This window comes from Ictidomys tridecemlineatus, chromosome 8 (genome assembly GCF_052094955.1).
Source record: "Ictidomys tridecemlineatus isolate mIctTri1 chromosome 8, mIctTri1.hap1, whole genome shotgun sequence".
Lineage (NCBI taxonomy): Eukaryota > Metazoa > Chordata > Mammalia > Rodentia > Sciuridae > Ictidomys > Ictidomys tridecemlineatus.
The window spans coordinates 109,726,808-109,743,397 of record NC_135484.1 but is presented as its reverse complement, the minus strand read 5'-3'; the positions used below and the strand labels follow the sequence as shown (position 1 = coordinate 109,743,397).

The 16,590-nt window shown below is 46.3% G+C and overlaps 1 long non-coding RNA gene across 1 annotated transcript; it reads left to right on the top strand.

Annotated features, from left to right (window-relative positions):
* Positions 1 to 6,631: 6,631 nt before the first annotated feature.
* LOC144366212 (uncharacterized) lies at positions 6,632 to 11,603 on the top strand. The gene is made up of 2 exons (XR_013425172.1): positions 6,632 to 6,871; positions 7,030 to 11,603. It is a non-coding gene; the product is annotated as an uncharacterized LOC144366212 (long non-coding RNA).
* Positions 11,604 to 16,590: the final 4,987 nt, after the last annotated feature.

Here is a 16,590-nt window from a genome sequence, read left to right as displayed (position 1 = left end):
TTCAAGCGTGTGCAAATCAGAACTCAGCCAAAGATCCAAGGAGACAGATCTCTGGCCCTTCTGCAGATCTTTGGATATATATATATGCTCAGTGCCCTCCTCGATCTTACTCTGCCCTGCAAATTCTAGCACTCTGACCTCTTGAACTCTAAACCTGTCTTCTCAATCAGCAAGACACCCAAGCTCTGTTTGGATTCCCCAATTCCTTGCACCGGAGCTGGGGAAACTGCCCAAGGCAGTGAGCTGGGATCATTACAGGGCTCACCTCATTTATTTCCCTTTTCTCCGAGATCAGAGTCCTGAGTTGCCTTTGCCCAGAATCTGAAAATCATTGTTTCACATATTTTGTCTGGAGTTCTACATTTTTTAAGGCAGGAGAGTGAATCTGGTCTCTGTTATTTCATTATGGCTAGAAGATGTGGCCTTGTTTGGCTAATCACTATTGTGTGTGTGTGTGTGTACGTGTGTGTGTGTGAGATTCTGTCAAAGAGGCAGTTCCTGGGCCAGAGGTCCCTCTGCCTACGTTTAAGAGCAGTGCTGGGCTGGGGATGTGGCTCAAGCGGTAGCGCGCTCGCCTGGCATGCGTGCGGCCCGGGTTCGATCCTCAGCACCACATACCAACAAAGATGTTGTGTCCGCCGAGAACTAAAAAGAATAAATATTAAAAATTCTCTCTCTCTCTATCTCTCTCTCTCTCCTCTCTCACTCTCTCTTAAAAAAAAAAAAAAAAAAAAAAAAGAGCAGTACTAACTAGATATGTCACTTTGGGTCCGTTACTGACCCTGCCTGTGCCTCGGTTTTCCTTACTGTCCAATAGAAGGGACAATAGTGGTATTGACCTTAAGGGTTTTCATGAGAAATGAGCAAAGGTGTTTCATGTCCATCCTGGCAGGTCGTGAGTGTCCAATAAATGTAATTATTTTATTACAGACCACCCAACTCGGGCTCCTTCAGTTTACACCCACCTTCAGGGAGAGAAATAGGGGTCTCTCCTTGTTTTCATTTTATTTTATTTTTATTTTTTGGCAGCCTTGGGGATTGACCCCAGGGCCTCACACACGCTAGACAACTGCTGTACCACGGAGCTACCTCCCCAGCCCTTCTTTTCTTTTTGTAAAGGTCATCAGGTCTGTTGGTTGACAAGGCAGAACCATTCTTTTGGGTCATAGTTTCTGTTTGTCCTATTTTTTTCCTTTCCTAATTTCTCAATCTCCCTCTCTGTCTAGACTCTTCCCTCAGGCCCAAAACCTGTTCCTGTCTATTGCCTTCCAACCACACACAAAAACCCTTCCCCCTTTTTTCCTCCCCGGCCCCAGCTCCCTTCCTCCTGCTTTATTTCTCCTGGCTGCTAAAGGTCCTGAGAGTCCTCTGTGCTACCTCCCACCCCTCACCTCTCCTTCCCCCTCACCTCTCCTTCCCCCTCACTGCTCCACACTGTACAGCCCAGGCCTCTGCTGGCTCCATGCAGCCTCCTAGAGAATTCCACCTTGGAGGAAACCTCTTCTTTGGGCTTCAGATGTGGATGGCCAGGGCCCCTGAGAGCAAAGAGCTCACAGGGACAAAGACGCATGCTCTCCAGGACCACGCAGCTGGTCTCCCAGGCTTGTAGGTGAAGAGGTGGAGAATGTGTCCAGAGCTTGAAGGTGCGGCTGGAGCGTGCTGGACCATTACTGATGCCCCTTCTCTCTGCAGGACATGCCAAGAGTGTGAACAGGAAGATGCAGGCCAGGAGACAGGTCGTGGGGTCCTTGGGCCCTGCAAGTGTTAGGATGGGCTTGATTCTGCCCTCTTGGCTCCCCTCCTGGGCCTCTGTCCCCTTTCCCCTACCTCCTTCACTGACTCAGTTCTCTTGTTCATCCTCCTTCCCAGCGAGCCAGACCATGGCCTCCACACCCCCTCCTCTGTCCCGCCTCTCAGGGCACTCCCAGGACACTAGGGCAGTTCACAGGCACACATCCACCTCCTCCTCCAGGCTGAGCTCCCCTGAGTCGCCTTGGTTTCCCTGAGCACAGAACTGGCACCCAGTGGGGCTTCATCAGTGTTTGTTTGGTGATAATGACACGTATGTGTCACTAGCTTGCTCCTGTGGTCTGAACTCACCCTGCTAAGTTTGCATGTCCCCAGTGGCTGGGAGGGAAAGATGAAGAGCAGGAGCTCTAGGGTCACACTGTGGCTGCAAACCCTCGTTCACTGTGGCCGCGCTGGGTGTGCTCTAGAGCGTCAGTCACCTGCTCTGTGCCTCAGTTCATTCTTCTGTGGGTAGTAAGAGTACCTGCTCAAGGAGGATCCCTGGGGAGTAAGAGATCCTCCACAGGCCTCCACTTCCCTTCCTCTGGGGCTTTGCTGGTGCTTTTTGTCCTACCTGGAAAGCCACTGGCATCATCCACGTGGAGAAGTGGCACACTTCCATGAAGCCTTCCAGAATTCCACAGCCTGCTGCCTCCTTCCTACCAACAATTATGACCTGCTTCCTGCCCCAAGCCATGTCCATGCCTGTCTGTGCCTCACCCTCCCCAGGGAGTCTGAGATTTTTTGTTTGTTTTGGTGATAGGGAGTGAACCCAGGTGTGCTTAACTGCTGAATCACATCTCCAGCCCTTTTTTGTATTTCCAGACAGGGTCTCCCTGAGTTGCTTAGGGCCCCGCTAAATTGCTGAGGCTGGCTTTGAACTCGTGATCCTCCTGCCTCAGCCTCCTGAACCACTGGGATTACAGGCATGTGCCACTGTGCCTGGCTCAGAATCTAAGCTTCTTGATGGAGCTGTAGCTGGTTGGTATAGCTTGGAGCTGAAGTGTCCTTCAAAGACTCAGGTGTTGAAGCTTTGGACCCATTACAGAAATGTTCAGAGACGGGGCTTTGGGGAAATGATTGGATCATGAAGGCTCAGCTCTCCTCGATTGGTTAATCCATTGATGGTTTCATAATTGAATGAACTATTGGGAGCGGGTGGAAACTGTAGTAGGTGGGCCCTTGTAGAAGGAAATAGGTCACTTACTGTGCGTGTGCTCTGGAAGTGTACATCTTGTCCAGCCACCCACCCCTCTCTCTCTCTCCTTCCCCACTGCCATGAAGTGAGCATTTATGCTCCTCCACACCCTTGCACCATAATGCTCTTCCTCACCACAGCCCAGAAACGATGGAGCCAGCTAACCACAAACTGAAATATCTGAAACCATGAGCCAAAATAGATCTTTCCTTTTCTAAAAACAATTTTCTCAGGTATTTTGTCACAGCAACAAAAACCAGCTAACACACTGGTGCTTCATGGATACTGAATGAATGAATGAATGAGTGGTCACAGGATATTCCAGATGCTACAACAATGTTCTGATAATCTATAAAGTATAAATTTTACTGAGTCTTGAACTGAGGCCTCCAGGATAGCAAATACAGCTTCTTCCATTAAGTCTCTGGCTGCTGCTGAGCTTAGTTTGGCTGGTTGGGAGTTAACGATGAACAAGGAGCACAGGTGAAGGGCAGAGGGTCTTTCCCTCTGCCCATGCTGTGGACAGGACAGGGTATGTGGCTGTGAAGGTTACATGGCACAATTTCTAAAGGCCTAGCTGAGGGCTTGACATGAAGTTGGCTCAAGAAACAGCAGAATCATCATCCGTGCTGTTTGGCGGTGGTTATTGTTGTTAAAAGAACTGAGCTTACAAGGAAAGAGCGCTGACCCGTGTGCAGTCAGTGAGAAGTGGTTTTTGCTGGAGGACTCGGCTCCTTTGCCAGCACGTGTATTCACATTTCCCATTGGTGCTGTAATCACCCCGACGTCAGCAAGCTTACACAATTCGCTATTGTACAGTTCTTAACGTCAGAGTAAGAGGTTTAGCCCAAGGCCCACAAGACTAACTTTCTAAGGTGTCAGCAAGCCCGTGTGCCTTTCTGGGGTCCGTTTGGCAAGGGAAGGTCAAGTCCTTCTCATGCTGTGTGTCTCTGACCTTCTGTCAACCTATTGTGCTCTCTCTGATCACAGCTGGGAAAGCATCTCTACTTTTAAGAACTTATACAATTAGATTGGCCCACCTGGATCATCAGGGTGACCTTCCGTTTCAAGGTTGGTGTCCTTCATCACATAAGGTCCTGTATGTGAAGACTGTCCAATCTCCCCATCTGAAGCCCCCTCTTCATCCTAACAATGGTAATGCCTTGTCTAGGGTTTGCCCCATGCCAGACACTGTTCTGAGGACTGTCTATGTCTTAACATATTCAGTCTTCATGAAAACCCTGTGAGGTTCCCCATCCACTAAGTGTGGATTGCACATCGGTGACTTTCTTCCAAACATAATGCTCAAGAGGGGAAGGGGGGTACTATACAGTGGAGAAACTTGAAAAATACTATCTCGGGAAGGGATCCAGGTCAACAGCAATGTTCTTAAATCATGATCATAGTATTCAGTGTTGATAGCATATGATGAGAACTGCACTTGACCTCTGTGTTTATCCTCCCCCAAACCCATAATCCCAGTCTAATCATGATCAAGACATCAGACAAATTCTAATAAGAGGTAATTTATACAATATAGCTCACTAGTATTCCTCAATTAAAAAAAAATTTTTTTTCAGTATTGGGATTCAAACCCAGGTCCTCACACGTTAGGTATGTACTATCTAACTGAGTTGCATTCCCAGCCTCTCAATCTTTTCAGAGACGTCAGAAACAAGAAAAGTCTGGGTGCAGTGGCTCATGTCTGTAATCCCAGCTATTCAGGAGGCTGAGGCAGGAGAATTGCAAGTTCAAGGCCAGTCTGGGCATCTTAGTGAGGCTTTGTCTCAAAACAAAACAATAAAAAGAGCCAAGGTGTAACCGTGGTAGAATAGCCCTGGGTTTAATCTCCAGTACCAAGGAAAAAAAAATAGTCTAAGAAATTGTCACAGCCGGATTGGGGATGTGGCTCAAGCAGTAGCGCGCTCGCCTGGCATGCGTGCGGCCCGGGTTCGATCCTCAGCACCACATACCAACAAAGATGATGTGTCCGCTGAGAACTAAAAAACTAAATATTAAAAAATTCTCTCTCTCTCTCTCTCTCTAAAAAAAAAAAAAAGAAAGAAAGAAAAGAAATTGTCACAGCCAAGATCACAGCCCAGAGAAACCTACGAGACATGACAACTAACTGCAATTTGGTATCTTGGATGGGATCCTGGCACAGAAAAGGGATATTAGATAAAAATTAAATGAATCTGAGTTAACTAGGGGCTTTGGTTAATGATAATGTATCAACATTGGTTCATTAATAATAACAAATGTCAATAATAGGGGAACCTGGCTGGGGCGTATATGGAAACTATACTTCTCAATTTTTCTGTATATCTAAAGCTTCTAAAAATAAAGTCTATTATAAAATGATTTTAACATTTAATGAATATCTACCATATAGATGCTGTTGTCATCCTCAAATTATAGACAAGGAAACTGGGGCATCAAGAGAAAGCTTATCCTACCAATGGCCAAGGCAGGGTTCAAATCTAGGCATTCTGGCTCCAAAGTCCATGTTTTCCAGCCTCCCTAGGGACTGTGGAGTTTCCCAGGACAGGACTCTCCCTCTTTTCTCAGACAGGATTGTAACTCTCTCCTTTGAGGCGCAAGGGCTATATTTATCTGCTAGACTGGCTCCCATCTTCTGGCTGCTGAGCATGTCCAATATAGAGATATGTCCTGCATGTGGGGCATAGACCAGTACTTTTCAAGCAGAAGAGCTTCTCCCTCATTCCATGGGACATCTGGCAATGTCTGGAGGCAGCTTTGATTGTCATGACTCAGGGGCATGGGGCAGAAGCTATGGTATCTAATGGATAGAGGCCATGGGTACTATTAAACATTTGATGGTCTATAGAAAAGTCCCAACAACAAAGAATTATCCTACCCTCAAATGTCAGTGAGAAACCCCAGGGCAAACTCTATTTCTATTTTCATTTTTAAATTGGTGTATAAGAATTACATGGGGGGCTGGGGTTGTGGCTCAGTGGTAGAGCGCTTGCCTGGCATGCGTGAGGGACGGAGTTCGATTCTCAGCACCATATACAAATAAATAAAATAAAGGTCCATCAACAACTAAAAAATATTTTAAAAACCCCACACTTACATGGATTAGTGGGTTTTATTGTGACATAGACTACATGCACATAACTTGCTTGGATCCGTTTGGGTCCCTATACCTCCCCTTGCCCTCCCAGACCCTATTTCCAATGCTCTCTCTCATTTTCCTCATAAGGACAACCATATGCATCTAACCACGTGTACGAATTCTTGGTTTGAGAAAAACAATACCATCACTGTAAGTATAACAGTGATTCTGGGGTTGAGAGCTCCACCCTGGGGAAAAGAGGAGGGAGAGGGTGGCCAGGGTTAAGCCTCATCCCCCCTCCCTGGCCTCAGTTGATTGACTCCTTGACCTCCATCCTGGTCCTTTTGGCAGAGCTACTAGGAGGCCCTACTTCCTGGGACAGCAGCAAGTTGCCAGCCCTGAGGAGGTCACGGCTGAGTCAGCCTGTCTTGGCCTCCGCTTCCCGGGCACATGAAAGAGACATCCACATCGTGGCTTAGAGCCAAGGCACCAGGCTGGGGAGGTGTGGCAGGGAGTGAGCCTAGTCAGCCCTGTCCTTGCCCAGAGCTTTCCCAAGACCAGCCAGGAAGGCATGTCCCGGCAGCCTGGTCCATCTGGGCAAGTCATGACGCTGGACCTGGTTGCTTTGTGCGGTAAAGGTGGAGAACACTCGCCCTCTCTATTGGAGACAGGACCAAGTAGTCAGGGGAAGCGATTAATCCATGGATTGGCACCCGATCTAGGTGTGGGAGGAAGCACAGAGGACAAGAGAGCACCCTGTCCTGGGGGAAGTCACATTATAGTGAGGGGAGCCACAACAGAGACTTGTAAGTAATGAATCCGTGTCTTGTGGAACACTGGGAAGCAAGTCAAAGTTAAAACTGGGTAATCTGGGGGAGGGGGAGGTAAAGGAGCTGGGATCTGCTTTAGCTACTGTGGCCTGCTGATTCCCTGCTGTGGACTCCCTCCCTTCTGTACCTTTTAGGGGCAAACTACATTTCCTCAACTACAAATTAAGCTCTGCCAACGGGAGATTGGAAGGCATGAGGGAGGAGAAGCAGCTTTCTCTGATTCGGCAGGTGACTTCTGCAGTAGCAGCAGCAGTAGCAGGCACCGGAGGCAGGCCTTCAGCAGTGTCCCCAGGACCCTGGGCTCCTTGGCTGCAGCTCAGTGGCAGCCGTCCAGTTGCAGTGGCAGCAATGACAGTGGTGTCTTCCAGCTGCTCACCAGCAGGCGACAGCTGCGTGTCCCAGCCCAGGGACGACGGCAGCAGGTTCTGAGACATGAAGTGTCACCCTCTCCCTTTCGCTCATTTGTCCTTCACTTGCAACCAATTCTCTGTATTGGCCTTCTCTTGGAAGTACTAGAACAGTTTCTGTTTTCCTAATTGGACTCTAATTAATATAAATGGTCATATTATGGCAAGGGCCAAAGCAGAAAGAAAACCCCAAAGCCCAAACTTTCTTCTTATAAGGTGTGTAAGTCAGCTTTTCACCTCTGTAACCAAAACACCTGACAAGAACAATTTTAGAGGAAGAAAAGTTTATTGGGGGCTCACAGGCTTAGCCGTCTCAGTCTATAGAAAGCCTACTCCATTGCTTTGGGCCCAAGGGGAGACAGAACATCATGGCAGAAGGGTGTGGTAGAGGAAAACAGCTCAGGACATAACATCAAGAAGCAGAGTAAGCTCGGCTCAACAGGGACAAAATACATACCCCAAAGGCACACCTCCAGCCACCCACATCCTACCTGCCCGCAGTTACCACCTCGTAACTACTAGTGCATTAAGGCACTGATGAGATTAAGGCTCTCATAACCCGATCATTTCACTTCTGAACTTTCTCACATTGTCTTACTCATGAGCTTTAGGGGACACCACATGTCCAAACCATGACAGAGGAAACCTTACATCATCCCACCCATCAACTTGGCGGCTTACGCCAGACCATCTGTCACCCACACTCAAATCCATGGGCATCTTCAAATACCAGGATACATAGCCCCACACTGTCTCTCCTCCTATTTCTACCGCCTCCCACTCTCCTGGGTAAGTCCTGTCTTACTCTCTTGGCTATTAGAGAGTGATTTCTCATCATCAGACCCAACTCACTTTCTCTACTTTCCATCTTTTCTCCGATGTTTTGTACTGAGGATTGAACCCAGGAACACTCTAGCCCTGAGCTAAATCCCCAGCCTCTGATCCCTGCTTTTAAAGCAGGATCTTGTTAAATTGCCAAGGCTGGCCTCAAACTTGTGAATCCTCTGCCTCAGCCTCCCAAGTAGCTGGGATTACAGGCCTGTACCACTGTGCTGGCTCTTTTCCATCTATTTTTGCTTTGCTTATTCTCTTCAATAATGTCAGAATGCCCTAAAAAAAAAAAAAAAAAAAAGGCAAGAGGATTGCAAGTTCAAGGCCACCCTCAGCAATTTAGTAAGACCCTCAGCAACTTGGGGAGGTTCTGTCTCAGAATAAAAAATAAAAAGAACTAGGGGTGTAGTTCAGTGCTAAAGTTCTCCTGAGTTCAATCCCAGTAGTCAAACAAACAAAAACAAACTAGGAACAAGGCCACAGAGGTGGACACAATTCTTTCTCTAAAGCCCCAAACACCAGGCCACATACAGGCCTGAATTTCCACCCTGAGCAGCCCTTCAAGTGGAGGCGGATCATCTTCAGAGGGGCTTTCTGGATTCCGTGAGTTTCCCAAACTCATACTGGAAATGCTGTATTTACTTGAGGGGAGATTTCTGGAGAAGGTGCTCACAGTTTTCATCAAATCATCAAATAAACATGGGATCCAGAGAAACCTAGAACCGGGAGAGTAAGGCAAGAGCAGTGAGTCCATCCCCATCCCCATGGTGGAGTTCAGGGAGATACACGGATTTTTATTGTTTCGCCTCCCTAACACTGGCTTTTTGTCTTACCTCATCACATTCCTACTTTGATACATGTGCTAATATTGAATATTAGCTCAATAGCATGTGTATTGTATATGATTTATAAACAAATAATATCGATGATACATATTAGTATCACTGTTCAACTCTTTTTTTGTGGTGGTGGGGAGGAGGTACCGGGGATTGAACTCAGGGGCACTCCACCACTGAGCCACATCCCCAGCCCTATTTTGTATTTTATTTAGAGACAGGGTCTCACTGAGTTGCTTAGTGCCTCCCTTTTGCTGAGGCTGGCTTTGAACTCGTGATCCTCCCGCCTCAACCTCCCAAGCTGCTGGGATTACAGGCAGGCGCCACTGTACCCGGCTCAATGTTCTTTGAAAAACCAATGTAGATGTTCTATCAAAATAATTTGAAGAAAGCAAGCTTGAAAACCTATGCTAAATGAAATGTGAGAGACAAAAGGACCGATAGTATGTTTCACATACAGGAAATGTCTAGAATAGGCAATTCATAGAGACAAAAAGTATGTTGGAGGTGATGGGAGGATGGGCGGAGAAGGAATGGGGGATGTAACAAGTTGAACTGTGTCCTCCAAAAAAGATATACGAATGTGACCTTTTATTGTAAATAGGGTCTTTGCAGATTTCACCAGGTTGAGGTGAGGTCGTTTAGAATGAGCCTTAATTCCCTCTTTATAAAAAGAGGGAATCTGCAGCCAGGTGTGGTGGCGCACCCCTCTAGTCTCAGCAACTCTAGAGGTTGAGGCAGGAAGGTGGAAAGTCCGAGGGCAGCCTGGGCGACTTAGCCAAAGCCTGCCTCTAAATGAAAAAGAACAGAAAGGGCTGGGAATGCAACTCAGCAGTAGAATATTCCTGGGGTCAGTCCCCTCAGGCCTTAGGACTTAGAAACAGGCCTGTGCAGAGGGCCAGGACGTGAAGACACAGGGAAAGACAGGCACCTGGCTGGGGTGATGCACCGTGAAGCCAAGGAACTGCCAGGCTTCCGGGCAGCACCAGAGGCCACGAGGGAGGGAACCAGTCTCGCCTACAGCAGTCACCGAGCGTGGCACTGCCAACGTCTTGATTTTGAACTTCTAGTCTTCGAAACTCTGAGACAGTGGTTGCTGTGGCTTCACACCAGGCAGCTCTGGTGCCTTGGCCCAGCAGCTGGAGGGTTGCACACAGGGAGCTATTGCTCAATAGCCGCAGAGTTTCTGTTTGGGGCGATGAAATCTTCTGGAAAGAGACGGTGGTGCTGGTTGCACAACAGTGTGGATGTGATTATTCCCACTGAGTTGCACACTTACAAATTGTTGAAATGAAAAATTTGATGTTACATATTTTTTACCTCACTGTAAAACAATTAATAATGTAATTTTAAAAAAACTTTGAGTTGTACACTTTTTATTTGTTTTGGTATTGGAGATTGAACCAAAGGGGCACTTTCCTTCTGAGCTGCATCCTCAGTCATATATATGTATGTATATGTGTGTATATATACACATATATATATATTTATTTAATTTTGGCACAAGGTCTCACTACGTTGCTAAGGCTGTTGGCCTTGGACTTGTGATCCTCCTCTTGCCTCAGCCTCCGGAGTCTCTGGGATTATAGGTGTATGCCACTGTGCCCAGCCAAATTATACACTCTACATGGGTAAACTATATGGTAAATGAATAATATCTCAAGAAAACTATTTAAAAAGTGGTTTGTGTAATGGAGAAACAAAAGAACTGAATAGCTAACATGATGCTGAAGAAGAACAAAGTTGCGGACTAACTATCCAACTTCAAGACTTCCTATAAAACTACAGTAATGAAGACCACATCACATTGGCAAAAGAATAGACAGGATAAGGGAACAGAATAAAGAGCCTAGAAACACATGCCCGTAAATATAATCAACTGGCTGGGTACAGAGGCACATGCCTGTAATCCCAGCAACTCGGGAGGCTAAGGCAGGAGAATTGCCACTTCAAAGCCAGCCTCAGCAACTTAGCAAAACCCTATCTCAAAATTTTAAAAAGGGGAGTGCCTGGGATGTGGCTCAGTGATTAAGTGCCCTGGGTTAAATCCCCAATAGCACCCCCCAAATATATATAGTTATATGGTCATACATATCATGTTATGATAGTCTTTTTCAACAAATGATGCTGGAACAAGTGAACATTCACATATAAAAATAGGGCTGGGGTTGTAGCTCAGTGGTAGAGGGATCACCTAGCACCTGCAAGGTGCTGGGTTCGATCCTCAGCACCACATAAAAATAAATAAGAAAAATAAAATTGTGTCGAACTACAACTAAAAAAAACACTTAGAAAAAAATAATACAAATAAAACTAGATACAAATCTTAGAATCTTCACAAAAAATAATTTAAAATGGATCATAGACCTAAATGTAAAATGCAGAACTATAAAACCCGTCAAAAATCGCATAGGAAGAAATCTAGTGGGCCCTGGATTTGGTGATGACTTTTCAGATACACCAACCCCAAAGACGTGTTCCATGAAAGGAAAAAAATTTATTCAAATTTAAAACTTCTGTCAAAAGCATGAGAAGACAAGCAAGAGATAGAAAGAAGGTATTGGCAGAAAATATATCTGCTAAAGAACTATTACCCCAAACAAACAAAAAACCCCTAACACTCAACAATGTAAATGTGAACCACATGCTTATAGTCAGAAGACCTGAGCAGACACATTGCTAAAAAGATATATAAGTGGCAAATGTGCATATGTAATGACATCATATGTCATTAGAAAAAAAATGAACTAAAATAACAGTGAGCCTCACCTACTAAAATGGCGAAAGTCCAAATGCTGACATCACCATGTTTGCAAGAATGTGAGGCAAACCGAGCTCTCAGTTGCTGCTAGTGGGAAAGCAAAATGGTACAGTCACCTTGGAAAACTTACAGAACTAAACACGCTCTTGACGTACAATCCAGCAACAGTGCCCACTGGTATTAACCCAAATGGCTGAAAATTTACGCCACACAAAAATTTGCACTCAGATATTGATAGCAGTTTTATTTACAATTGCCAAAATCTGGAAACAACTGTGATGTTTTTCAACAGGTGACTGGATAAATAAACGAGGGTACATGCAGAAAATGGAATATTATTCAGGGTTAAACTTAATTAAACTATCACACCCATAAAAATTCATGGAGGAATTTTTTTTTTATATATACCTGGAGTTGAAACCAGGGATGCTTAGCCACCAAGCCACATCCCCAGCCTTTTTTTTTTTTCTTTTGATACAGGGTCTTGCCAAATTGCTTAGGACCTCACTAATTCTCTGGCTGGCTTTGAACTTGTGATCCTCCTGCCTCAGTCTCCAAAGCTGCTGGGATTATAGGTGTGCATCACTGCACCCAGCTCATGGAAGAAATTTAAATGCATATTACTAAGTAAAAGAAGCCAGTGTGAAAAGGTTCCATATGACATTCTAGAAAAACATAAAACTATGGAGACAGTAAAAAGATCAGAGGATGCAGGGGTTAGGGGGACAAGGAGATGAATAGGTGGAGCACAGAATTTTGTGGAGCCGTGAGACTATTCTGTGTGATACTATAACGGTGAACACATGTCACTATACATTTGTCAAAATCCACAGATCGTATAATGTTAAGTATAAATCCTAATGTCAACTACAGACTTTGGATGATGATGATGTATCAGTGTAGGCTCATTGATTGTAACAGGCACCCCTCTGTTGGTAGACATGGAGGAAGTCAGAGGGCACATGGGAACTCTGTACTTTACATTAAAATTTGCTGTCAACCTAGAATTTTTTTAAAAAATAAAATCTGTCAAATAAAAAAGTCATGCTGCCACTGTCCTAAAGTTTTCGAAAGGCTCATTTATAATTGTTATAAAGTTTAAATTGTTATATATATAAAAAAAAAAAACTTTGAAGGCTGCTGTGTAAGGGATTCTATGTGGTTAACACCTTTGGAGTTGCTTGCTGATCCTGGTGATGAAGGGGAAGAAACCCTAACATGGAGTGGAGGATCAGAGGGTCATGGGACAGAGTCACCTTCCTCATCTCATGTGGCCACAGGGAAGATGGGAAGTTCCAGAGGCAACAGGTAGGTGAAAGGCTGAGAAGCTTGAGTGAATTGCTTAACCTCTCTGTGCATCTGTTTTCCCATCTGCAAAATGAAGAAATACTGACATTTAATATTGTGAATATTGAATAGGTGAATTCATGTGAAGTGCTATGAACTGTGCCTGCTAACATCAGTACATATGTAAGTGTTATGAATAAAACTTGGTACCCAGAAATGTTGCCCCTGAAGCTTGGTCCCCCTCTGCTGCAGGGCAAGCCCTGGGGAGGGAAGCCTTGGGCATAAGAGTCACAGTTCCTGAAAATCAATGTCCAACCAGGATGAGAGTCAATGTCATACTCCTCACAATTGAAAGGGGGAGCTAATAGGATCTATGGCACATGCCTGTAATCCCAGTGACTCTGGAGGCCGAGGCAGGAGGATTGCAAGTTTGGGGCCAGTCTTAGAAATTTAGTGAGATTCTAAGCAACTTTGTGAGACCCTATCTCAAAATTTAAAAAAAACAGACTGGGATATAGCTCTGTGGTAAAATAACCCTGGAAGCTCAGAGAACTCAAGCAATTTGTCCTAAATCACACAGCAAGGTAGAAGTGCTTGCTCCAGAATATAAATTAAGTGGCCATTAAAGGAAGCCACAAATCTAGAAGTACCTAGCAATGGCCTGGCTCACATTTGCTGAATGAGACATACCACTCTCATCCCCCTCTAGGAGGAGTCAAAGAGAAGGATGGAACCAGGGCCAGGGCCCAGAGCTCCCCTTACCCCATAACACGCCCTTTCCTTCAGGAATGGAGGTGGGAGGAAGAAGCTCCATGGACTACTCAGTGCCCATCAGAGAGGGTTCTGGGATGGGAGTGGGGGTCCTCCATCCCTACTCAGAAGCCTCTTTCCACCACAGGCAACATCCCCTTCCCCTAGCATGGTATGGTGCGCTTGAAGTTACAGCTACTCACAGGCCCAGTTAGGAGGATAGCGTGAGGTCAGGAGTTCAAGGCTAGCCTGGGCAATAGTAAGACCCTGTCTCAAACAAACAAACAAAACAAAAACACGCCCACATCCTTCTGCCTACCCCTCTTCTGGGAAGGTCCTGCCTCCCGGGCACAGTGTCCTGTCTCCCATTCTCCGAGTGCTGGGACCACAGCTGGGGTCCAGCTGCAGCACCCAGCCCACTGGCTGGCCTCTGCCAGGACAGGAAGTGGGGGGAGAACTGTGCTTGCGGCTGGACACTGAGGGGTGCACACTGCAGCTGGAGCTGGCCAGGCACTAGAGCACCTCGCACGGAAAAGCCCGAGGGGAGACCTGGGACTATCTGAGGGACAGAGACCACGCAAGGCGTTACTGTCATCTTGGTTGCCTGGAGGGTTCTGGAGCGTGGGCAAGAGCCTGGGAATAGGAATGAGCACTGAGGTGGGAGTCTGAAGGTAATAAGGCTTTGCCACTGACTTGCACCCTTGCCCTCTCTGGCCTGTTTTCCCACAGGTACATCTGAAATGTGCATTGAGCTCCCTGGGGCAGGCACCATTCTGGGGACAAGGCAAAGTTCTTGCTCTCAGGGAGCTTATGTACCAGTAAAGGAGCACAGGTACCATAGGTCAAGTAGTGAAAAAAAATCTATGAACAATAAAGTGGTGTGACAAGCAGAGAGTGAGGGATCCGAGATGGTCTCACTTACAAGGTGACAGAAGCAGAAGAAATGAGGAAAGGGGCCATGAGAGCATATTTTTGGCAGAGAGAAGAGCATGTGCAAAACCCCTGAGGTGAGCCCATGCTTGAGAAGGAGAGAGAGAGAGAGAAGGAAGGAAGGAAGGAAGGAAGGAAGGAAGGAAGGAAGGAAGGAAGGAAGGGAGGGAGGGAGGGAGGAAGAAAGGTAGGAAAGAAGGCAGGCAGGCAGACTGGCTGTTATAGAAAAGTAGGGGAGATGGAGGCGAGGGCAGGTACAGCCTGCACGATGTGGCTGAAAACCCCTATAAAGACTCTGCATTTTACTCTGAACTGCTCAGTGGGCTCCAGGGCACCTGGGTGTGGGTGCAGAACCCTACTGGTGCTCACAGAGGGAAAAGGTGCCAGAGGCATGCACCTTTGACCTCCTCTCCTTTACCCAGGCATCTGGCTAGGTCCCTCAGGAAGAGACAATAACAGGGCAGGGACTAGTGAAGCATATAAAATCAGAAGTAAGGGAGGCACTTGGCTCAGGCACAAAACTTAAGGTCAAAAACCTCAATCATTAAGAAAAAGCAACAACAATAGTATTTTTCTGCAATATATTTAAAAACAAAATCAATGCAAAAAAGTCCATGATGAACGAAATACTAGGTTTTGGGTGGGAATTGAACCCAGGACTGCCCTACCAATGAACCACATCCCCAAACCTTTTAATTTTTTTATATTGAAACAGGGTCTCATTAAACTGCCAAGGTTGGCCTCAAACTTGCCATCCTCCTGCCTTAGCCTCCTGAGTCCCTGGGATTATATGTGTGGGCCACCACACATCATTTGGCCCTATTGTTGTATGCATTTAAAAATATATATTGCTTTAAAATATTACCTATCTTGCCGGGCATGGTGGTCCACACCTGTAATCCCAGCAATTTGGGAAGCTGAGGCAGGAGGATTCCAAATTCCAGGGCAGCCTCAGCAATTTAGTGAGGCTCTAAGCAATTTAGGGAGACCCTGTCTCAAAATAAAAAAGGGCTGGAGATGTAGCTCAGTGGTTAATTGTCCCTAGATTCAACCTCTGGTACAAAAAATAAAAATTAAAATATAAATAAAATGTTATGCATCTTGACACCCTGTAAGTTTTGCACCCCAGGAGAGTAGCTCACTTACATTGCCCTAATCCTGGCCCTGGGTGACATGAAGACTGGGTTACCAAGTAAGGGCACCTTGATCATCCCTCTTGAGGTTTTTCGAGAAAGGAACTTACCCAGAGAAACAAGGTGAGTGGGGAGACGCTGGGATTTGAACTCTAGTTCCATGTCAAAGCCCTATGCCAAGTTCCATGCTCTGTGCTGTCCTGAAATGCTGATTTTCATGAGTGTTCATTAAAAAAAAAAAAAAGACTTTTATTCACACACAAAAGTTCATGTAACTTTAAAACTCAGCTTGCTGAATCCTTACACACTGAGCACACCTGTGTAGCCAGCAGGTGGGATTAAATTGAAAGTGTATTTTACATTTCCAACACAAAAACAGACATTATTACTGGGTCAGATTCAGAGGGCTTTTGAGATCACGCAGGCAACTTCGGAACAATAAGGCTCCAGGTCAGGGCTGACACGGAGTTTAGGGGCCCTGAAATGGGACTTCGAGAAACTAAGGGAGGGAAGGGTAGGATTGAGGTCTGTGGTTGGGGAGAGGGCAGAGCGAGATGGTGGGCCTGTTCTTGGAGGCAGGAGGGGCCCGCCCGGGGGCCCAGGTAAGCCGGTAAGAATGCTGCGGCTGCCAAGCCCTAGCGCGGGCGGGGCCGTGACTCAGCTCGTGCCAGGAAAGGGGAATGCACCTCTCCAGCTCTCCAGCGTCCCGATCCCGAGCCAGGCCAGGTCCCCGCAGAGAGCAGCCAGTCCGGGAGGGCGG